Below are 24537 nucleotides of genomic sequence, written 5' to 3'. Positions count from 1 at the left end.
GAGGATCATTTCCCTGCAGAGAGAAAAAAGAACAGAGAGAAGGAATGGCACATGCAAAACATAAACCAGTAAAAGGGCACGGTGGGAGGGTGCCTTTCAGTGGGCTGGCCCCTGGTCTGTGGTGAGGGAGAATGGTGAAAGACAGACCGAAGAGGTATTTGGAATTTGTCACTGGGACCAAATATTGAGGTTGGGAACAGCCACAGCAGCACTGAGGAGCTAGGAAGCATGGAGAGGCAGACTGCAGGGGATGCAGGCTTCATGGCAAAAACATTGTAACTAAAGGTGAGCTCTGGACAGAGAGCAAACCTCTTGGACTCTCTGCTTCCCAGGTAGAGCTTTCTTCTTCTTTCACTTGAAGCCACTTAGGAGATGGAGCAGCCTCAATGAAGTTAGGGGTATGGGAGAGATCCAAAACAGGTGACGGATTTTTTATTTGAAAAATGTGTAACAAACAAAGTGAGTTGTGATTCATATGTGCATTTGAAGGGGGACACTGCCCATTTTTAGGCAAACTATACTGTGTGATTCTTAAGTTCCCCTAGCAAAATTGTCCTTCTGATAGGGCTTGTGATTTGAACCCTTTCTTCCTGGGAGTAATAAGAGCTTTTCCCATTTCCAGGGCAAGTGCCGTGTTGTGGCACCATCCTTTCCCCTGGTCCAGGTGTTCTCCCCTGGAACATGCAATCCTCACAGTCTGGGAGACTAGATCAGAGAAGCTGTCTGAGCAGGGCCTGAGCAAAGCGGGTGTCCTGATGTGTCATCCCTTCCCTAGGCACTCTCACTGGAAAACAGAGGGTCACAAACACTGTGTCCAACTCTCCTTTTCAATGTGCTTGTTAAGAACTCTGTGAGCATAAAAACTGGGGCAGAGGGGAAGCTGAATGGTATGAAATCCTGGAAACCAGGAAGCTTCAGGAAATATCTTGTAGGAAAAGGGAGCCTGGGGCCTTTTTTGAAGCTTGCAGCAGGCAGAGGAGCGGTGCAATTCAGCAGGCATGACTCATCAGGCGGTTGCTGGCTCTGAAGACATGGGACTTGAGGCCGAGTCCAAGTTTGGCTAGTACGTTCCCATCCCAGCTGCCAGACCAGAACATCCCTGAGGATATGCTTTCTGGGGGCTGTCAATAATTCACTCCCAGTTTGTTGCTGCAATAAGAAATAACATTTTAGTACATTTCACTCATTTGGAGTTTATGACATCCTTGCACTTAGAGAAGGTGGTATTACTCCCATGTTACAGCTGGTGAAAGGAAGGTTAAGGGAGCATAGCCAGCTGTTCGGCCTCACCTAGCTGGTAAACCGCAGATCTCTAATTTGGGTTTGTGCCTTCTAAGTCATCAATCTCAGGTTCCCCCAATGCTACTACTCTTTCTCTAAGAGCCCTTTTGAGGCTGTGTCTGTCATGGCAAGAGAGCTGCAAGGATTGTGGGATGAGTGACAGTTCTGGGCAGGGGGGCCCTCAGAGCAGGGGACAGAGAGTGAGCAGAGGGGAGAGAGACAGAAGGCTCTGAGGAGGTCAGAAGCTGCCAGGAGAGAGATTTCTCCCCAAGTCAGCAACCTTGCAGCATTGGTGTCCATGAGGGGCAACTCAAATTCAGTTAGTTTTAAAATGCTAGAGTCTTCCAGTGTATTAGCAGAGTTCTACACAAGAACCTGAGACAAGAAAAGACAGAGGAAAATGACACATATCAACATTCTTGGGATCACACACCCACTCTCATTCTCCTAACAGTCGTTCAGCTTTTGATTTCATCATTGACCAATTCAGCAGAAATTTCTACCCAGAACCAGTGATTTCAGGCCTCTTAAAAACCCATGGTATTTATCTGGGTTTTGTCTTCAGCAGCCTCATCATTGCCTGATTGCCTTGCAGGTCTCGAGGGGAGGCTGGCAGACATGGCAGCGTCTGTATCATAAAGATGGTGTACCTTTCTCTCTCCTAATTTCCCTTTGGCTTTCATCTAGTGCTTGAAGGTAAAATATGCTGTAGAACATTATGTACAGTATGTTTTCATTTCTTTAAAAACACAACACAACAAAGCAACTTGTATATGCACAGAAACTACCTGGGAATCAGGTCAACAGGGCTTCACTCCACAGCTGCAGCTGGGGATTGGGATGCTGCTGGCTGGTGGGGGCGGGGGAGTCTCACATTTTCTTTTATATATTTTATTCTGTATTATTTTTTAAAGCTTGAATTACATAATAAAGTAACACTTTATGAAGTAAAGGGAAAATCCACTTAGATATATGAAACTTTTAAAAAATAGAACTTTAAAATTAAATAAAACTGATTGAATTCTTTTACATTTGCATCTCAGCATCACCCAATATACCTTTGTAACAGACATGCATATGTACCCCCTGAACCTGTAATAAAAGTTGAAAAAAAATTAAATGTCCTTCTCTGAGTGTTGTAGGATATACTGATAGATTCCGGACACATGTCCAGGTCAGAGTTTGGTTTTCAGATTGGAGATGTCCTGGCTTAAATTGTCTAGTAAGATGGTATCTTTTACTGTTTCTGTGTCATGAAGATGTGTGTAACATACCATCTCCCTCTAGCTTCCACCCCCAACACCATATGAAGGAGCCATTTCGTTATTCGAAGAATCCAATCTGAAATGGCTTAAGGGTACTTGATTGGCTAGGAGCTGCCCATGGCAAGCAAAACACATGGAATGTGAAGATACGAAACTGCCAGGAGGACTCCCGAGACACCTTTATGCAGAGGCTCCTTCTTAGCTGTGGAGGATATGTTCAAAAACCCGCAGTGGATTCCTGAAACCATGGATAGAACCGAGCCTTATAATACACTATGTTTTTTCCTATATTTACATACCTATGATAAAGTTTAATTTGTAAATTACGCATAGCAAGAGACTAACAACAATGACTAGTAATAAAATAAAATTATTGTAACAATATGCCAATATCAGTACCCTGGTGCTTTAGGACCATTATCAGGTAAAGTAAGAGCAACTTGCACACAAGCACTGTGATACCGTGACAGTTCATCTGAAAATGAGACCGATCTGAAAAGAAGGACAGGTTTCATCACACTGACAGATGCAGGAGGCTGATAAGGGGAGTCCCCTGAGGATCTCTGACCCACCCAACAAGTGTTTACATCAGACGCTTTTGTTCAGATGAGAAATCCTGCCCAAGGTCTTGTCTGCGCATGCCTAGAATGGACTGGGGACTCCCCTGCAGTGGGAGGATGGGGTGGAGCCGTGGGAACTTCACGCCTTGTGCAGGGGGGAGAGCCAGGCCTCTTCAGCTAGTGTGTGGTGGCTGGTAATCAATCTGTAAGGTGGGATCCCATTGGCAGGACTCCCTCTCGCTTTGCTGAGTGTTTTCTTTCTGCTCTCCTCACCCTTCAATGTGTCCACATGCCTAACTTTTTCTGGTCATGACACAAAAACCTGGCTTTAGCTGCACTAAGAAGCAAAAATTCCGCATCATTTAGATGGCCCATATGAGGAAGGATATGTAAGGTGCGGACCAAAAAATCTTCTTTCCTTTTATTTCTAAGCCTTTTTGTCCTTGGACTTCTTCTGAGGGTAGAGGAAACTGCTCCCGCCACTGTCCATATCAATCTCAGGGATTGGGAATAGCAGTGTCGGTCCAACTCAGCCTTTCTATGGGATATTCCTTCTTTTTTTCGGGATGGAGAGGTGAGCAGTGGATATGGCCCAACATCCCTGCATGGCAGACTCGCCATGGTTCCCTTTCACGTGTCCGTGGAGTCTTCCCCTCCAAGTCTTCCCCTCCCCTGACTGAGAAGTCCAGCTTCATCTGACAGCAATTAAGTTTTTCTCCCTGTTGGAGGAGACCAATTGCCTAAGAATAACAGGTTATTGCCCCAAGCATCTTTCCAACCCTGCACTTTAAGCCTTTTTTATTGTTTGTTTTATTTTTTTTAACTCAGTTAGCAGTTAATACAGCCTTGCACTCTTAAGTTTTTTTTTTTTTTTTTTCTTTTCTCCCCCAGGTCAGGAGTTAACTTTTAAGGGATAACTTTTTCTGTTTAGAAAATATTTTACTAGGCCAGGACCCCAGTTATCACTGTTTATATTCTCTGTACACAGTGACATTGTTTTTTGTGAAATTGGTCTTAAGCTGTAGCCAATCTGGTGTACTTTGCATGTCTTTCTGTATAATCAGTAGCAACCTTTGCTGTAGGCCTCCAACTTGTTTTATGGCTTTGGGAGTGTGACCTGTAATCATGTGGCAATACTTTGTTTTAGCCTCCACCATTTCACAATGATAGCCCAGGTTCAATCCTGGCTTAAGGAATGAGTTCCTTCTGGTTTGGGATCTGCATGACTGTTGCCATTTATTGATTCTCTTCCCCTCCAAAAAAACACCTTGGATTTTCCTTTCTCTAAGCATTTAGTAAAGTTTAAAAGTCAGAAATATTTGGCCACTTAGTACAGCTAAAGTCAGATAATAAGGGACTTAAAAAGATTTTCTTAAAGCACACTCAGCTTAATTAAAGTGGATATGCAAATTATAATATATTTAAAAGGCTTTTATGTTTTTCTCTTGTGGAATCTTGTTTTGCTGGAAAATGGTTTTTACTCTGTCAACTGAATTATTTTTCTGCATTTTGCCTTGCCACTCTTAATGCATGCATGAAAGAGGAGAGACCTCTGTTTTCCTCATGGGGCCCCAGGAATTAAAAGCAGATAGATCTCTCTAAAACTCCGTTTTTGTCTTTCAGCTATCCCAGCTATGCCTGTTTATTCGGCCCTAGAGACCACATGTTTTCCTAGTCTTGCTCTTAAAGGGCTCAACCCAGAGGCCAATAATCCAATTAATAGATGGCCCAAAAAAATCTTCTAGCTATTGGATCTTTCTCTGTTGGTCTGTGTAGTTATATATGTGTTGTAGGTGTGTGATATCTATAAAAAAATAGCTCTAATTAATTGACTTAAAGAAGGGAATTTGTAAAGGGAAGATAAAAGTTGTGGTACCTAGGCCGGGAGCGGTGGCTCAAGCCTGTAATCCCAGCACTTTAGGAGGCTGAGATGGGCGGATCACAAGGTCAGGAGATCGAGACCATCCTGGCTAACATGGTGAAACCCCGTCTCTACTAAAAAATACAAAAAAACTAGCCGGGCGAGGTGGCAGGCACCTGTAGTCCCAGCTACTTGGGAGGCTGAGGCAGGAGAATGGTGTAAACCCAGGAGGCGGAGCTTGCAGTGAGCTGAGATCTGGCCACTGCACTCCAGCCTGGGCAACAGAGTGAGACTCCATCTCAAAAAAAAAAAAAAAAGTTGTGGTACCTTTTAGTTCACATGATTTTAATATTTGAGAAATAAAAGCAGCCTTAAAGATTATTGGTAAAATGAAGAAGTTATCAAAATATAAATTTTTGCCTAGGGTTAAAGGATTGTTTTGAATTAGATAGAGGTAAAAGTACAGCAAGCTGTGGAAGGATTGTAAAAATTAATCTTGCAAAAGAAATTCCATGTGAACATATTGACTAAATTCAAAAGGGTATGATATGGTTTTTCTGTAAACTGAGTATTGAAATAAAAGCTCAACAAACTACTCTTAAGGCACTTACCTGCTCTTTGGCAAAATTTGTAAAGGGTTAGAAAATGTTTTTATTTTTTAAAATTTCTGAATCATCATTTTGGCAAAATAAATACTTTATGGCAATCTGGAATTCTATTTCATAACATCAAGAGTTTTAAACCTCTAACACATTTAACAGACTTCCCAAAATCAAACTTCAGTTTCAAAATTATCTTTCCTGACACCTGGCTTTTGGATGTTACAGAGAGTAAGTAGGATTATTTGACATGTTTAGGTACACAGGATTGCCAAAATGATGTTTAATCTTCTTTAGGTTATATTTTAGGGAAAATATTAATATATGTTCCAAAATCATATGGGATTTCTAAAGTTCTAATGTCTGAGTATATGCTGTCAATCACAATTAAGGTTGTTATGTTAAGTTATTATAAACTACTGAGAAAACCAAATGTCTTTATGAATTGTGTTTCTAACTGTAACTACCCTGAATGTTTTGTTTTCCAGAGACCATTCTCTTGTTTTGGTCCTCTTCAAAAGATCATTTATAATCAACTATAGAACTTTGACATGTGCTTTCAAATGCAGGTTTCTGATAACTTTGGAGATTGTGACATTGGAATAAAGGAAAATTGTACAGGACTCATAAAGAGCTGAAGTGTTCATGAATATCAAGCAAAACAAGAGTTACCTGAAGGAACTGAACTAATAGAAATCTGAATTAATCTTTTTGACTTTTGCTTGGAACATTACTGATCCATATTTTGTTTTTCAGAGTCAAGGAAACTTATCTTGACCTTGAGTAACGTATACTCCTGTGAACAAAATTTGGAGCATATTTACCCCTCTCTCTGTCTGGCTTCTCCAGAATTTGGAAACTAGTTGTGAGTATTCTTAACTTATGGCAATATAGTTGTTTGCATCAGTGCAATAATAATCCATTTTCTTTCGCAGTGGGATGCAATTGGAGAAACTGGTTGTGTCACCAAGGCTTTGGTTGGAATGGTATGCTTTTCTTTAAGCAGTCGAGCTTGACTACTAGAGCCGATGCAAGCCCCTTGGTAAAACTGGCCTCATACCTGACTACACCATCCCCGTACAGGGTTCCTAGTCTGCAGTGAATAAAGAATGTCACTTTCCAACAGGCCCAAGAACCCCATTTTCTTGGGACCTCAAGAAAAGAGGAGTTTACCCAACTCACAGGTATTTGAGGGTACCAATCCATAGCTGGGCTCAGCTTTAAAAATCCTATCTGAGATTCCTTGTGAAACAGTTCCATCAAAGCCAATGTAAAAGGCTTATGTAAAAATAATTATTCTTGTGGAACTTTATGCAAATAATCAGGCCAAGTATATGGCTAAAATCTGTTTTGCAAATAACTCAGTCATATCATGATTTGTTTTTAACAAAAATAGGACTGGAGAGAGAGAGAAATAATGTTTCAAAACTTATCTCACATTTGTCATTAAATTTTAGACTCCTTGGTTGCTTTTAAGTTTTTGCCTACATTTCAGGCTAACCTTCTTTATTCCTGTGAACCAACCAGCAATCTCCAACTGCAGCTCAGAAGGAACAAAAGGAACAAAAGGGGAAGGGGAATGTAAACATCTGGATCAATATTCTAGTTCTGAGCAATTATCCTGGAGATCCTGCCAGGTGATGGGAATAAACAGGATACCTATCACCCAGAGGTTTCCATTTTGGGAAAGTAAGGCCAAGGGAGCTAACCAAAGCCAAGCCCCATGCACCCAAATCTTGGCAAGCATAATTATAGCCACCAATTATCTGTGCGTGTCACAAGACATCTTTTTCTCTCCCTTATTGGAGGTGGACTTGACTCTACAGCTTCATTTTAGCATTTGGCTTATAATAAGGAGTCCATGGAGCCCCCTCAAAACATAGTTTTGGTTCCAAACTCAATTCCAAGCTTTGGGTAGAAGCCTCAAGAAAGAAAACTGGATCTGAGGGACCCAGAGGCAGATGATAACCGAAGTTAAAAGGCTCAGTGCAGGTGAGCATGACTGATTCCTGATGATTAAGCCAAGCTTCCCATTTCATGGGTAAAGCCATGCTAGTATCCATAGCATAAATGAGGTGTAGGGAATTCTAAGGCTACTGAAAGCAGGGGAGGTAGGGCAAACAAACCCCCCTGGCCCCTGTTAACATAAGTGAAAGCCTCTTTGATTCCCTGCCGCCCTTGCTGGGACTTGGGGATATAAGAATGGAAGAAAGAAAGAGAAATGACTCACTTTCTCTCCCTCACACACCCTGGGTGTTTGCTAGAAAGAGAAGGGAACCTGAGATGCCTCACTCCCGTCTTTCTACATGAATAGCCATTCATCTTCAGCGTGTATCCCTTTCAAATACACCCTGAACCCCTAGGACTCCTTTGAAAAAAGTGCCTTCTTTTTTCTTTTTCCTCCTCTGTCATCTCTTCACAGATAGGTAATTTTGTCTCCGTACTACAGGACACTCCCCTTGGATACATTCTCCAAACTGGGAAAAGTTAATTTTCCAAACATTATACTGGTTGGCTTAGGATTGGGCTTCAGGTAAGGAAACCCAGAAGCCTGGCATGCTGGCAAAGGGTAAACATTTGTTTTTTACCAGTTGAACTTTTGGCCTCTCTCTTCCTATGCAAATTGGTAAAAGACCTTGGGATTTTTTTAGGTGTCCTTACCTCACCTTGTTTCGTTTTGATACATCTTTTCTAATAACCCAGTTTGTCTCTTCTCACCTTCAAGCCGTCAAACTTCAAACGGTCATGCAAACAGAGCCTCTGACTATGGCCCCTTCTGCTGGGGTACCCTTAGATCAGTCTCCGAGTAAGCTCTGACTGCCATTTGCCCGGAGCAGCGCCTCCTGTCAGCAGGAAGCAGTTAAGATCAGTCTTCATCCTTATCCTTATTCTAATGTACTTCTTCAGAGTGGGGAATGATAGATGCAGGAAGCAGATAACTGGGGGCGGTCCCTGGAGAATCTCCCACCTACCCCACAAGGATTTACATCAGATGTGTTTGTGCAGGTGAGGGACCCTGCCAGGGTCTTTTCTGTGCATGCCTGCAATGAACTGGGGACCCACCTGTGCACTGGGAAGATGGGGTGAAGTCATGGAAAATTCATGCCTTGTGCAGGTGGGAGGAGCCTGCCCTCTTCAGCTCATGTGTGGTGGCCTGGTGTTCAATCTGTGTGGTGGGAGCCCATTAGCAGGGCTCCCTTTTTTTTGTTGATTTTTTTTTTTTTTTTTTTTTTACTTTTCTTTCTTTCCCTTTTTGCACAATAAATTCTGCTCCCCTCACCCTTCAATGTGAGCACTTGCCTAATTTTTCTTGGTTGTAGCTGAATGAAGGAGCAAAAATTCTGCATCAACCCTATGCAGAATGGTGCACAATTTAAACCACATGAATTGTTTATTTCTGGAATGTTCCATTTAATATTTTAGGACCACAGTTGATCTTGGAATATTACTCTATAACACAACATAAAAATATTGAAAAATAGAGCATATAGCAACCAATACATGGTAAAATCATTCTATTTTCCAGCTTCTTCCACCAGAGCTACAATTTTAGCCAGTAATTTCCAAGCTATTAAAGTTTTGGCTTTCGGCTTTACCAATTTTTGTTTCCCTACATGGCATGGGTCTCAACTGTTTAAGTCTCAGAGAAGCTTTCTTGCTGTGTGCCATTCAAACAGAAAGCCAGTGGCTTCATTATGCATATATAAACACTATATATAATATATATAATGTATACATTATATAATATATAATATATAATGTATACATTATATATAAAATGTATACATATTTTATATATATGGTATAAGGAGGTAATTAACAGAGAAAGTTTAAACATGAGTGTAGCCTTGGAGTCATCTTTTCTGGATTGGAATGCGAATTCTGCTAGCTTTTGCTAGCTGGAAAACCTTGGGCAAGTTACTTAAACATTATTTTCCCACCTGCAAAAATAGATTGCCTTGTTGAGTAAGTTACTGGATGTTTCTAAAGCCATTGCTATGCCTAAGACAGAATGACAAGCATGCCACCACAGCTGTACCCGGCTCCTGACACCTGTGTGTGTCTGATGTGTCACATCTGTCCTCCAGCAGGTTAATTCTACTGGATTCTTAAGGTAAGGCACAGTCTTGCTGTGGTGTTAGTTGTGGAATGAAGTGTTTGTTTGCTTCAAGAATTATGTCAGAAATCGGCAAATTCTAGAATTAATTAAGGATGCCTGAAATAAATATATATTTATATATTTTCCCCACATTTTATCATCTATGAAGTATAGATGAATGTCAGAGTTTCAGAGTATAATTATTGTTTCCATTTGTTTTCCTAGTACTACATAAAGTATTGCAATAATATTTTTTATAACAGATTACAGGGCAACATTTTCTAAGGAAAATGTATAGAAAGTAAAGCAAAATAAGAACAAAGGCAAAAAACAAACACACAAACAAAAAACTCATAGAATAAAAACCTACTTGACTGATTTGACTGTTAGTCTGTGGGTTTGTTAGTCTTTAGGTCTCCAGTGTTTCCCAAACAAGAATCAGGCTGCAAAGCTGTGTGGTGCTCCAACACCCAAATGGCCTCCCTGGCCCAGGGGAATGATGGAAAAGAAAGACCCTCCCACAGGACAGAGAACAGGCACCTCTGACAGTAAGATGAATCAGAGCCCTGTCAGGCAATTGCTCCTCACACAACAGAAGGCATTTGCTGCTGAGACATGAGACTTGTTCTAGGTCAGAGATGCAAAAAGGACAGTGTCGAGTAGCTTACATGAAGACAGCAACATTTTTTTTTTCCTCAATACAATTCTGTATGGGATTTACTATCTTCCCACATTTAGTATTGTAGAAGCGAAGCCTAATGCCAATTTATTGATTCATTTTCTTTGCAGATAATTGTGTTTTCTGTTCTCATATTATATACATTTTTACATTGGTTCTCCTCATTTTGGAAAAATCAGAAATTTTACCAAGGCATGTCTGGATGTCAATCTTTTTTATTATTTATTTCCCTCTTCAAGAACTTTCTTCAGATTGTGAATGTCTTTTCTATGAATGCTATGACTGTAGCTGTTGGTTGTCTTTCCTTCTAGTTAGGTACAAGCGCACACACACACACACATGTGCACACAGGCACACACACATGAACCCAGACACATACACATAGATGAGCTTTTTATTCTCTGGGATCTATAGTTTATATCAATAGCTTGTAGTTTTTCACTTTGTCATCATCTGTTAATACTTTGTCCTTTAAGTAGGAGAAACTTTCCTCCAAACAATAAATTCCATTTCCTTCCTGTTCAGTACCATTGATTCCAGCATTTGAAATTTTAATAATCATATTTTTCATCTGAAAGAAATCATTTATCATTTCTGATTGTTCTAATGTTCTCATTAAATAGCCACTTTTCTTTCTTTAATCTGCTAAAGAATATGAATATGAAATAGAGGTTTTTGGAAATATTCTTTTTTCTCATGGAATGTGTGTACAATTTAATACAGTAATACTTAGGTTGACCCATGACTTCTCACGACTTCTTTTTTGCAAATTTTGTATATTAAGAGCAGCTAGATATCTGTTGTCATTTTTGTCCAGTCATAGGATTTAAGTTTTTTTTTTAATTTCCTGAAGTTACAAAAGGTGCTTTTAAAATGTATATTCCTTATAATGCAGCCATAAAAAATAATGAGATCATGTCCTTTGCAGGGACATGAATGAAGCTGGAGTTCATTGTGCTTAGAAAAGTAACACAGGAAAAGAAAAAGAAAAAGAAATATTCTCACTTACAAGTGGGAGCTAAATGATGAGAAGACCATGGACACATAGAGGGGAACAACACACACTGACTGGGGCCTTTTGGAAGGTGGAGGGTGGGAGGAGGGAGAGAATCAGGAAAAAGAATTTCTGGGTACTAGGCTTAATACCTGGGTGATGAAATTATCTGTACAACAAACACTCATCAAATAAGTTTACCTACAGAACAAACCTGCACCTATAGCTCTGAACTTAAAAGTTTTAAAATATATTTTTATAAAAAGAAACACACAAGAAACAAAACAAAATAAAATTATATAAAATGAAATGTGTGTTCCTGAGTTAGGGGTTCAGTTGAGTCTGAAGTGGGCTTTTGTGTCACAGCAACGCCCATGTTTCCTTCTAGTTCATGAATTCGGCTGTAACAGCCAGCAGCAGATCATAGTTGTTCATCACTGGTCAGGATTGTTTTGTTTGCTAGGAGGGAGAATGATGAAAAACATAAGAGAAAAATGCATGCTTCTATCTGCTTGTATAATCATCAGTTTGTTATCAGTTTGTGGACTAAAGACCAATTTGCCATGTTCCTGGACAGAGTCTATTCCACTTTTATAAGCTTCCACACGGAGTCTTCAAACTTTTCTCAAGAAAGCCGTGAGCTTTTTGAAGGCAGAGATGGTATCTCCTCTAGTGTCGAGGCAGGAAATTTACACGTGTGCTCAGTTTTTAGGACTTGTAGGAATGAAAGAATGAATGAAGATGCAAGCCAAGCAGTCAATGGGTGAGTTCTCCTGTAACCACTGTGCTGTGAGAGTCCTGCTGTCCCTAGACTGCCTCACTGTGTCCCCTCCCTGGGACCGCTGTGGTGGGTGTACTCTGCACCAATTTTATGCTATGCTGGGAGGGCATCTCAGGGGACAGCAGGTGTATGATACCCGAGGAGATAGACATGTGGTCTCTTTTTATTCACGTATTACTATCTCTGATGCTGCACTTAGTCTCTCCTTGGAACTCTCTCCATCTCTATCTATTTTTCTCTGCCTCCCTTTTCTCTGTCCTGGTGGCCTTGAAGCTCAAAGGATGGAGAAATCATCAGATCATTGGATACAATAATTTGTTTATATTCCAACTTTGTAAATCAGGGATTATATGACTTTGGCCAAGTTGTTCACTTCTATTCTAAGTTCCAGTTTCTTTATATACAGGACCCAGCACTGAAACAGATGAACTTTCAGGTATTTTTGAGATTCTCTAGTCAATTCTCGATGTCAGTTCATTCCCAAAAGTCAGTTTCCCAGTTACTCTTTGCTTCCAGGTAGGCACCGCACTACCTTTCCCCACTTTTTTCCCTCCACTTTCCGGAGCAGCCCATGCTGCTGGCAGTGGGGCTCTCTCCTTAGAAGTCACTGCATTTCTATACTGCTTTGAGGCACAGATATCAATCCCTTTTCTAGGTAAGACAACTGGAGTTCAGGGAGGTGAACCCACTAGCAAAAGTGACATAGCAGTTAACTATCAGAACCAGAATTTGATTTTAGGCCAATCTGAAACCATGATCTCTTGCCCTTTTGTATTTTATTTTGCTCAAAATAAAAATTCAGAAAACATAGAGCAAACATGGTTTTTATTAATTTAGAAGTTAATTCACAGTTCCGTGTTATTATTTTGTCCTTATGTGTTGGGCACTACGCAGAGAACACAGACTGCCTTAGTATGAGTAAATGAAAGGGCATTTCAGTGCTAGCTGATGCTGGCTCCTAGACCCTAGCTTGGAGTTGAAGAAGGGTGATAACTCTTAGCTCTCCACACAGAGGTGAATGGGCAATGCCCTGGCCGCCTGTGGTGTCTGCAACTGTGCCGAGTCTATCTTGCGGGTCAGTGATCAGTGGTGGAAACGGACTCCTGCTTGCTTAATGTTAGAGATACCACATGAGAGAGGCTGCACAAGTTCTGACATCAAACTGCCTCGGGAGAATGTACACAGGACTAAATGGGTGTGTGGGCCTGACCCGACTCTTAAGTCATTGAGTAATTCTTTTAATTAGTCACACAACACTTTCTAAATCTAACCACAACATTTAGAAACAATATTTGTTTAGAATTTCAACATGCTGCACCAGAACCAAGTTTGATCATATTGCTTGTGACTCAGGGTCTAAAGACTGCAACAAACTTAGCAAAGATGTGGTTGGTATCCAAAGGGAAAAGCTCTTCATTTCAAGGTAACATCTGCTTGAAGGGCTTGGTGCCCCAGAGGGTACTTTACCAGAAGGCCATTAAAGATACAAATGGTCTCTAAACTCCAACTTATTTTATGTTTCAATTCAGCAAGCCAGAGTCATCAATTTTTTTTCGTTTTTTCTTTCTTTTTTTTTTTTTGTCTATTCAACAATACTAGTCAGGGAGGCAGGTAAACATGAAATTGGCAGATGATAACTCTGAAACCTAAACCCGTAGAGTAAAGCCAAATTAAAACATTTGCAGATGTTCTTATTCTTGTATGTTGATTCATTCAAAATAGAGACTTCCTTTTTGATTTTTAAATAGATACTAGTTTCATTCCCATGACAGTTTTGTTAAATATAAAGAATGTTTTCTTATACACTTCCACAGGACAATAAACAAATTGAAGTGCAAAGTCATTCCACTCCGAGAAGGGAAATTTCAAAATACATTTTAGAATTCAGGAACTTTTGCACTGCATGTGAATTAACTATTTTTAGCCTAAACATGAGACTTATATTTAGAGGCTGAAATCAGCTGATATAGCCTTATTTATGGTCTGACCCAACTGAGAGATGAAATCCGCTGTGATCATGGGCTTGGACATATAAATTCAAACTTAGTCTCTAAATATAAGGGGATCCTGATGACTAAAGGTAACATTTGCTGGAGTTTTCAGACTTAACAAAAAAGTGTCCGTTTTTGAGTGTTTTACATTACATTTTTTTAATTGAATTTTTTTTAATTCAGCTGCTAAATTCCTTTTTAAATGATTTGATGTCTTGTCCTGATTACTAATGGGAGCTTAGAAATCATACTGAAAACTTCATTAAGTTCTTCATTCATATTTCAGTAAAAGTTACCTCAGTTGACTTTCACATATATTTTGCAAACTTAGCTTAATTTTATCAGAACATTTTTGGTAAAAATTATTGATATGCTTTTATTTCTTTGGAAAACACAATGTATTAGCCAACCTACTGTGGTAAAATCAACTGTGTTTTTCTCAGTAGAGTGATGGTCCATTCTTTTCTTTATTCTTATTAGCAGGGGAGATCAGATACTTCCCCAGTCATAAGGATTCAGAATTACTCATTTGAATGGGAGGATATAATCTCAAAGTTCCTTTTGAAGCTAGTAAATATCATCCTAGTCTAAATTAGTTCTTTCTAGCAATAATTAAACAAATGACATTTCTTATAACTGGATTTCACCTTCTTTTCTAGTGAAAGTGCCTTTTAGAATGTATGGAGTAGTGAAATAAGCAGACCAAGGAATTTAAAGACATAGGGAAAACAATAAAGTGGTAAGAATTTTCCAAAACCATGAGCTCACTGTCTTTTTCTTCGCATATTTGATTAGTTTATAGAACTGAATACCTTCACAACTTAGAGTAATAGAAAAACTACCTCTCCACTTTTGTTGTTGTTGTTTGTTTGTTTTCAGAATTTGGCTTCATTATGTAGTAGAGAAATAATTTGGAGTCATTTTACAGAAGTAGGAGTTCTGTCAAGTCAATACTGCATTGCAGTTTGGTCCACTGAAGAAGCTATGCCTGAGATACAAAAGATGCTTCTACACGTTACCCGCTTTATGTTCACTTCCTCTCCCCTTTTCTCTCATCATTTATTGGGTTAAAACGCCACATACAGCTTTGTATAAATGACTCCCTGTGTCTGGAGTTTGGTTAGAATTTTACGTCCTAAACCAAACTTGTGGCTATGCTGTTTGCACCCTGCCGTAAGACTTGACATAATACAAAATATAAAGTCATAGGAAAAACTTCTGGATGCCACCCCAAACCGTGGAGTATTCAATTTAGAATCTCCTGAATGTCAGGATGACAGATGGCACACAGTCTGTATGGATCCAGCTCTTGAGCAGCAGAAGCTCATAACTGAGAGGCTACACTGATTAAAAGATACAAACACTGTTTCAAGTTGTCTGTATCAGAATCACAATGTTTGTTTGAAACTGATCCTTCACTGGAAAAAAAAAAAAAAAAAAAAAACAGTTTGATTAAATTGAAGAGAATGTGGTAACCTGTGAATTCTGAATAGCCACTCCATGAAAACAAGTTAATATATGATATTAGAAAGATGAAGGGGAGGAGTATTTCCTGACACAGCACTCTTCAATCTCTCCATTTTGATTACAAAAGCAGGCCTTACAATATTGATTTCATATAATATGCATTATTTACCAAATTTTAAATTTGTCCTAATTGGATAATAACATGTACTGCTGTTAGTCTTCCCCATAGATGTCATTTTGTTATGCTTCATTTCCTGAAAGTCAAACTCTAATCCTGTAATCTTCTTATAGATGTTTTTTAATGTCATCCCAATTGTCTCAAGTGAGTGGTAGGATTGTATGCACAGGAAATAAAGGTCTGGCTTTCTGTTACCAAGTCTTTTGGTACCAGGAGGCCACTGATGCTAACAAATTCCCATCTAATTGGATCCAAGAGCTCCATAGCTGGTCTGACTTCCTTCTCAGGCTCCTTGGTTTCCACAGTTGTAGTACCTATGGCAATATACTTCCCTTGTGCTGCTACACTGTGCGCAGAGGAGATCATGCAAACACAGATGTCTGACTTTCGACTGACTTGGTTCTGTGGAATAATGATCTGGCAGGAGTTGACATCACTGGTGTTCTTGATGGGGTGGCTGAGGATGCAAATAACTCTGATTACCTGGCCCACTTTTTCTGGCCGATCTTTTACCTAGCGGAGGTCACAGATGAGCTGCTTACAGTGAGCAATTTCTCCTTCGGATTTTACACCAATTACTTTTCCATTCTGCCCAATGATTTCTTCAATTGGTTTATTCAGCATATAGGTACCTTCATAAATAGCACTTAGCCTTGCAGAAAGCCTTGTGGCAGTTCTCCAAGGCCACAGAGTGGATAAAGGTATTGACTTTTGCCATATCTTGCCAAAGATTCACTGTCATGTTTAATTCTATTAATGGTTTCACAACATGGTTGATCTAAGTAGTCATCAGTTTTATAAAGTGCAAGAGCATGACCAGTAAAATCTGCAACATCTTGGTCCAAATCAAATTTCTTATACACCTCTCACATTGTGGTCTTCTTAGGATCAATTCCCTCTAAAGTTCTCGGATCTTTTTCCTCTAAGTTGGCAACATACACTAGGAATTTCTTGAAGTGATGTTTCTTAAACAGTTCTATTAAGCTAGATGTCAGGGCTTCTGTTTCAGTGGAAGGAACCTTGTAGATTTTTCCACCCTTATAGACAAATCTCCCTTCAGTCACTAAAATCCAGATAGCAAGTTATCTCTGTATATAGCAGCGTCTTAACCAGCTGACCATTAGCCACAAGGAACTTGGGAATCAAGTCAACATTCCAGTCTCTCCTCTCCTCATTGATGCTGATGGTGATCCTGGTATTTTAAATCTTTTGTATAAATCTTCCAGTAATGTTATAGAGGCACTCTCTCCTCCATAGTAAAGGTTTCAATCCATATGAAGAACTTTCTTGCCCTTCACTGACTTTATACCGGAAAGGATACATTCCACCAGGCCGATGCCCAGCACAATCACAACGTACTCCTCATTCATGGTGGGTGGGGCAGGTGTGGACACAGGATCCGAGAAAGGAAAAGGCGCACGGGCTCTGTGACCACCCTGTGAGGCTGTGAGATGCTCTCTGGCATAAGGGAAACTGGAAGAGTATCTCTCCACCTTTTTTTTTTTTCTTTTCTGAGACGGAGTCTCGCTCTGTCACCTAGGCTGGAGTGCAGTGGTGTGATCTTGACTCACTGCAACCTCCGCCTCCCAGGTTCAGGCAATTCTCCTGCCTCAGCCTCCTGAGTAGCTGGGACTACACATGTGCACCACCAGGCCCGGGTAATTTTTGTATTTTTAGTAGAGATGGAGTTTCACCATGTTGGCCAGGATGGTCTCAATCTCTTGACCTCGTGATCCACCTGCCTCGGCCTCCCAAAGTGTTGGGATTACAGGCGTGAGCTACCATGCCCACCCCTCTCCACTTTTTAAGGAAATATTATTTCTAGTTAAGTTTACACTGGATCTTCAATTTTTTGAAAATCATCTAATTTAAAAATATTTTCAATACTTTTTCTTTGACTTCATTTTCCTAAGTAGACATTTCTCCTGCTTGAGTATGGCCTAAATATATTGTTTTGTTTCCATAGCTTGAAAGATATTGGATTTAACATTATCAACATGTAAATCACTGCTCTGCCACATACTCAGTTGAGTAAAATGGGAATAATAATGTCTACCATGTGAGACTGCAAAACGAGTTACTGATGTGATGTACGGGAAATCCCCAGCACACACAGTGTCTGGTGGACAGCTGTCTTTCATAAATATATGTTAAACTGGAAAATCAAGTCATGCTCTCTTTGATTTATTTTTACAAAGAATATGAAACAAGATAGCATAATTAATAATAGAGACAGGGCTTGAACTCAACCCCTCTCCTGTTTCAACCACCTTTTCAGGCCCATAGGTACAAAGCAAAAACATAAAATAAAAGTAAATAAAACAGACAACATGAAAACATTTTTTTCCTTATTGCTTAAAACATATTTCTATTTGGCCACACATTCATTCTGATCCAAGTTTCTCTGTAGAGAGCTGTTGTCCAGCATTTATTGTGTGTATGGCTGGTTAAAAATAAATGCAAAATTCTCATCTCTTGCAAACCAATTGCAAAAGACAAAGAATGGCAGCCAAATGGGGAGGATAGGTGTTCCATGAGAACATCTCAGAGAATCGTCAACCAATATGCCCTGCAGTATCAGACTGTATTGATGTTGGTTCTATGCTGAGCTCTACTGACATTTGCTATTTATTTTGACAAGCAGTTAAACCATCAGGAATGTGCTGATTCATTGCCCCTCTGATAGGAGATCATGGAGCACAGGGGACAGTTTGGTAAGTAGGCTTCACACTGTGCTATTTTTTTCCCTAAAGGTTTGGTTTATCATTAGGAAGCAGGGAAATGTGGCAGAACAACAAAACAAAACAAAACAAAAAACCATGGCCTGGATTATAAGACCCTTTTTTTTTTTTTTTTTTTTTTTTTTTTTTTTTTTTTTGAGATGGAGTCTTGCTCTGTCCCCCAGGCTGAAGTGCAGTGGTGTGATCTCGGCTCACTGCAAGCTCCGCCTCCCAGGTTCATGCCATTATCCTGCCTCAACCTCCCGAGTAGCTGGTACTACAGGTGCCCGCCACCACACCCGGCTAATTTTTGTGTATTTTTAGCAGAGACGGAGTTACACTGTGTTAACCAGGATGGTCTTGATTTCCTGACCTGATTATCCACCTGCCTCAGCCTCCCAAAGCGTTGGGATTACAGGCGTGAGCCACCACACCTGGTCTATAAGATGCTTTTTTTCTAGCCCCAATTCTGCTAAAAATTCTCAATATATAGGCTAGGATATTTAATTTTATGTGACAACTTAACTGGATCATAGAGTGCCTAGATAATTGGTTCAACATCATTCCAGGTGTATCTGTGAGGGCATCTGTGGATGTGATTAACATTGGAATCAGTAGACTGAGTAGAACAGATTACCCTTCCCCAAGTGGGTGTGCAGCATCATCTACTTAGGTGAAGACCTGAATAGAACAAAAAGTTGAAGGAAGGAAGAATTCACTGTCCTCTCTGTGTGAAGGCTTGAGCTGGAATGTTGGTCTTCTGCTGCCCTCAGACTGGAAATTACATCACAGATGCCCCTGATTCTCAGGCCTTTAAACTCAGACTGAAATTATGCAACTGGTTTTCTTGGGTCTTCAACACCCAGAGATCAAATTACAGGGATTTCTCAGCATCCATAATCATGTGAGCTTATTTCTTATAATAAATATCTTTCTATATACTGCATATGTAGATACAGATATATGATACCTATTATATTCTATCTACATACTGTGAAAGCATATGTATCTTTAGATCACTATCTATATGCATGTATGCATGGATGTAAGTATATATGTATGTATGTAAATATCTATTTACCTACCAATCATCTATTTTATTGGTTCTGTTTTTCTGGAGAAACTTGGCTAGTGAAATGCATCCTTAGGCAATTTTATCATTGTGTAAACATCATACAGTGTACCTACACAATCAAAGATGGTATAGTATACTACACACCTAAACTATATGGTATAGCTTATTGCTTCTAGGCTATAAGCCTGTACATCATGTACTAAATACGGTAGACAATTGTAAAACAATGGCAAATATTGGTTTATCTAAACTTAGAAAAGTTGGTGGAAGGTGGAAGTATGAAAGATTAAAAAATGATACACTTTTATAGGGAGCTTATCATGAAAGGAGCTTACAGGACTGTAAGTTGCCCTGGGAGAGACAGTGGGTGAGTGCTAAGTAAATGTGAAGGCCTAGAACATTATGACACACCACTGTAGACTTTCTAAACACTATACACTTAGGCTACATACAATTTATTGAAAAATATTTTTCTCCAATAAAAAATTAACCCTAGCTTCCTGTAACTTTTTTACTTTATTAACACTTAGCTTAAAACACATTGTGCAACTGTACAAAATTATTTCCTTTCTTTATATTTTTATTCTATATACTGTTTTCTGTTTTTAAATCTTAATTTTATTTACTTTTTAAACTTTTGGTTAAAAACTAACACAGAAATACACACACTAGCCAGGGCCTACACAGGTCAGTATTGTCAATATCATGGTCTTCCACCTCCACATCTTGTCCCACTGGGAGCTCTTCAGGGAAAATAACATGCATGGAGCTGTCATTTCCTGTGATAACAATGCCTTCTTCTGGATACCTCCTGAAGGACCTGCCTGAAGATGTTTTACAGTTAACTTTTTTTTTTTTAAAGTAGAAGTACACTTTAAAACAATAATGAAAGCATAATATAGTAAATACAAAACCAGTAACATAGTCATTTATTACAATTATCAAGTATTATGAACGGTACATCACTGTATCTGCTACAATTTTATACAACTGGTCACACAGTAGATTTCACTACACCAGCATGTCCCCAAACATGTGAGTGATGCTTTATGCTACCTCACCACGGATATGACGTCACTAGGCAATAGGAGTTTTTCAGCTCTGTTGTAATCTCATGGGACCATCCTCGTACATGCGTTTCATCTTTGATGTGTGGCATCATTATGCGACACATGACCATAGATAGCAATACTACTTCCAAATCATACCCTGGATTCTTCCTCTTCTCCCTGCTGCCTCGTTGTGTTGGCAGTTTTTCCTATCCTCATTCACCTGGATCACAGCAATAGCCATCTAACCAGTTTATTTCCTTTCTTGACATCCTATATTACAGTATTTATCTCCACCATAGCCTGGGTTATCATCTATAAATGAAAATCAGTTCACGACTTTTTCACATTTAAAGCCATCAGAGGCTGCCCATCAGAGTATAAACCCTAACTCCTTCCCACAGCTTGCACAAGTTCTTCACAGTCTGCCGCTGGCTACTGCCCCCAGTTCATTCCACACCATCCTTGAGCTGGCCACCAAGTTCATCCACGGTGTCTTTTGTCATGTGTGGGCTTTTGTATAACTGTCAGAGGGACTTCACACTAGGAGGCATTTCCAGCCGGATACACTCTTTCCTATGACATTCATGCCGCAGACTGCTTCTTATCATTCAGATTTCAGAAACAACTCTCCAGATGGTCTCAGTCAGCTGTCCTGATTCTCTTGTCCACTCCACAGTAATCCCTGCTCAGCGTAAATCACTATTTCCTAGTTTTCAAATGATTAAATAAATGTATTGATGTGTTCGTTGATGTGCTTCCTCTCTGTCTGGCTCATGAGGATGTGTATTTTCTGAGAGAAGGAAGTAATTATTCAATACTATTTCTCCAGTTCCAGGTACAGAGGCATGTCTAATATAAAATAACCGTCCTAAAGTATTTGTTGAATTAAGCAACGTGAAACATTTATTTCAATAGTGTACATCAAATGAATTTGGTACAAATGCACAATTTATATGTCAAATTTGCCTTAATACTTTCCTCATTAGTGTGCTGTAATTGAAATACAATTATGTGACAATACTGCATTGTGTGATGGTTTTCAATGATTTATGATCTTGTCTTTGTCAACTTGGATGGCTATAACAAATTATCATGGCTGATATACAATAAAAATTGATTTCCCACAGTTTTGGAGGCTGGAAAGTTCAAAGTCAAGGCAGCAGTAAGCAGATTTAGTGTCTGGTGAGTGTGTACTTCCTGGTCATAAATGGTTTCTTTTATAATGTCTTCAGATGGTGGAAGGGAGCTCTCTGGGCCTCCTTTATGAGGGCACTAATCCCCCCATGAGAGCTCCACCTTTATGACCTAATCACCTCCAGGAGGCCCCACCTCCAGCCACCATCATATTGGGGATTAAGTTTAATCATAAAAATTTTTGGGAGATAAAAACATTCGGTCTCTAGCAGATCTCTTATCATCATCCACAAAATGAAAACACAGAATAAAATAATTATCATTAGGAACTCACAACTCCCTGAAACATATCTGTGGGTTTCAGTTTTTGAATGCACTAGACAAGCATTGAGTCAGTCTCCTCTGAATGTCTGGATTCAACTGAGTTTCTAAATGCAGGATTTTGAGATTAGTGGTAACTGAAGGAACTCCTGATTTCTTCCTTGAGAGGACTGGACTAAGCATAGTCAATCTTCCATTCTAATATCTCAATAGAATCATCTAAGTACAAAGCTGATCTCCTGAAGAGTTTGATAGAGGAATTCGGTACAGTTATAATTTAACTAGTTCTCATGACTGGAGTCTAGGACTCCTAACTCATAAACATAAAGGTATGTGCCAATAAGTTAATTTCAGATAAAAAAGATGGATGAATCTATGTGTTTTTTCTTTGTTTTTATTTTATTCTAATGTCCAGGGATGATTCATTACTGTATTAGATATTGCTATTGCATGAGCAAAAAATTCTGTATTTCCACAGTAAAGGGAAAAGGATGTATAACCTCATTATTGATATAATGCCATTAAATTAGTTGAAATGCTATGACCACAGTGTCTTTGGCAAGGCTGGGCACCCTAATGGGAACTGAAACTTGATGTGAAATTAACATATCGTATTAGCTAATGCACAATGTAGTGACACATCATAGGTAAATGGCTAATGGGCAGCAGCAATAGCTGATTGTCTGTATAGTTGATCTTGTCTATTATAATTTTTTTAAAATGATGTTTTTATAAGAGAAAAGCGAAATACAAAGAACCAGCAAAATTAAGGCCCCAGACTGTTACTGTGAACACGTCCTTAACATCATTCTATCCCACCATATTCTTATACTGGTTTAAGAATTTAGAGCTAAAAGTTTTAATATATAAAACGATGATAAAACTATCAGGTCCCCATGGTGTTTTTTTAAAAATACTTGCTATTATTTTATCTCAGAAGAGACAAACCCATGGAATGATATTTTCTTAACACAAACTCCCTGTTTGCTTGAGTTTGCACTTGTTAAATTTTGACTGAGAGTTAGTCCACAGAAAAAGCTAAAAAGAGAAATATCTCATAGAATCGCTGCCAGGCCTGTAACAAAAGCCACCCTGCTGTTTGTAGCTCTAATAATAAACTCTCTTTTATACAGGCCTTTCAAAGTTACAGGGTCACAAAGTGCCTTGAAATAAATTTCAAAGGGAACAGCAAATTCTGGAATCACACCCAAACTCTTTATGTTCATGACTGTAGAAGAGTTAATAAATTGTGGGCATAAATGAATAACTGCAATGTCCTGCTTGGAAACCCAGTGGTGAGTATGTTCATCAGATAAAAATGACCAGGTGTTGACAGGCAATAGAAAGGAATTATGAGCAGCAGGGGTTTAGTATCGATACCTCAGGAATTTAACTTATATGTCAGAAACAAGACTAGGGCCCTGGGAAAGGAAGGCGCAGAGATAGATGTACTTTGCAGACTATTACTGCAAAGCTTGGTATAAAGAGAAACAGGAGACCGAGCTGATTATCATATTCATGAGCTTGTCAACAATAATTGGCCAAAGCCTAGTTAACATAGAAACAGTAAGAGTCTTGACCATTCATTTTCTGGGATTATCTCCTATGCAAAGCGTGCAGGAGCTCAATCATTCCCTACTTCACATAAAGATGATTAATTTTCTTCCTTGTCTTTTTTTCTTCCTCCCATCAGTATTGAGAAAGAACAAATAATTTGAATGGAAGATTTGGCATATTTTGGATCCAAGACAGAGATTCTGCAGTCTCAGTTCTCTTCCACATCAAAGGGGACTGCTGACATTTGAAATTTTATGAAGGAGGGTGGAGTGGAGCCTCTACCACATATTAGGACCTGGTTCTCTTAAATGGAGACATTTTCTTCTCTATTCTAAACTCCCAAAGCATCCCACTTCTTTGAGACTTAGCATTTTCTACTTTGTGTTACACTTTACATAAATGTCATTTTAAACTACATGTTCTCTCCTCTGGTCACCTCTAATCACCTTTAAGAGAAATCTGTATGCTAATTTCTTGTCTCATCGACTAGTATTTTGTATATTGTACAGTATCGGTAAATATTCCTCATTTTCTGTATTTTTAATCTCCATGGTAAGAAATGCCAAAGTATGCTTTGTTAGTTTCCTAATTTATTATTTTTTGTTAGTCAGCAAAGGCTTTTTTATGTCTAGCTTACTGTATATTTACTTGCTAAAGTCTGTATTTAGTTAATTCTTCAAGGCAGTGAAGAATTCTTCTCTGATTTCTGCTAACCTATTCCTCACATATATGATTTTCATGTATTGGCATTACAAAGTTGCCTTTATTGTTAGCACACTGTAAAATCTATTGTAGGTAAAATCTAACTTCTCAAGGCAACTTGGAATTATGTTAATATATCATATCTCTGATTATGTCATTAAGTAACTATTGATTTGGAATTAGGTACCATTTCCTGCTTTACTATAGATTCCCTTGACCCA

The 24537-nt window shown here is 39.1% G+C and overlaps 1 pseudogene; it reads right to left on the bottom strand.

Moving 5' to 3' along the window:
• Nucleotides 1–15790: 15790 nt before the first annotated feature.
• On the bottom strand, nt 15791–17125 carry LOC102132253 (rab GDP dissociation inhibitor beta pseudogene; annotated as a pseudogene).
• Between the last annotated feature and the right edge of the window lie 7412 nt (nt 17126–24537).

This window comes from Macaca fascicularis, chromosome 3 (genome assembly GCF_037993035.2).
Source record: "Macaca fascicularis isolate 582-1 chromosome 3, T2T-MFA8v1.1".
NCBI lineage: Eukaryota > Metazoa > Chordata > Mammalia > Primates > Cercopithecidae > Macaca > Macaca fascicularis.
The sequence above is the reverse complement of the archived record's forward strand: the minus strand, read 5'-3'. Positions and strand labels throughout refer to the sequence as shown.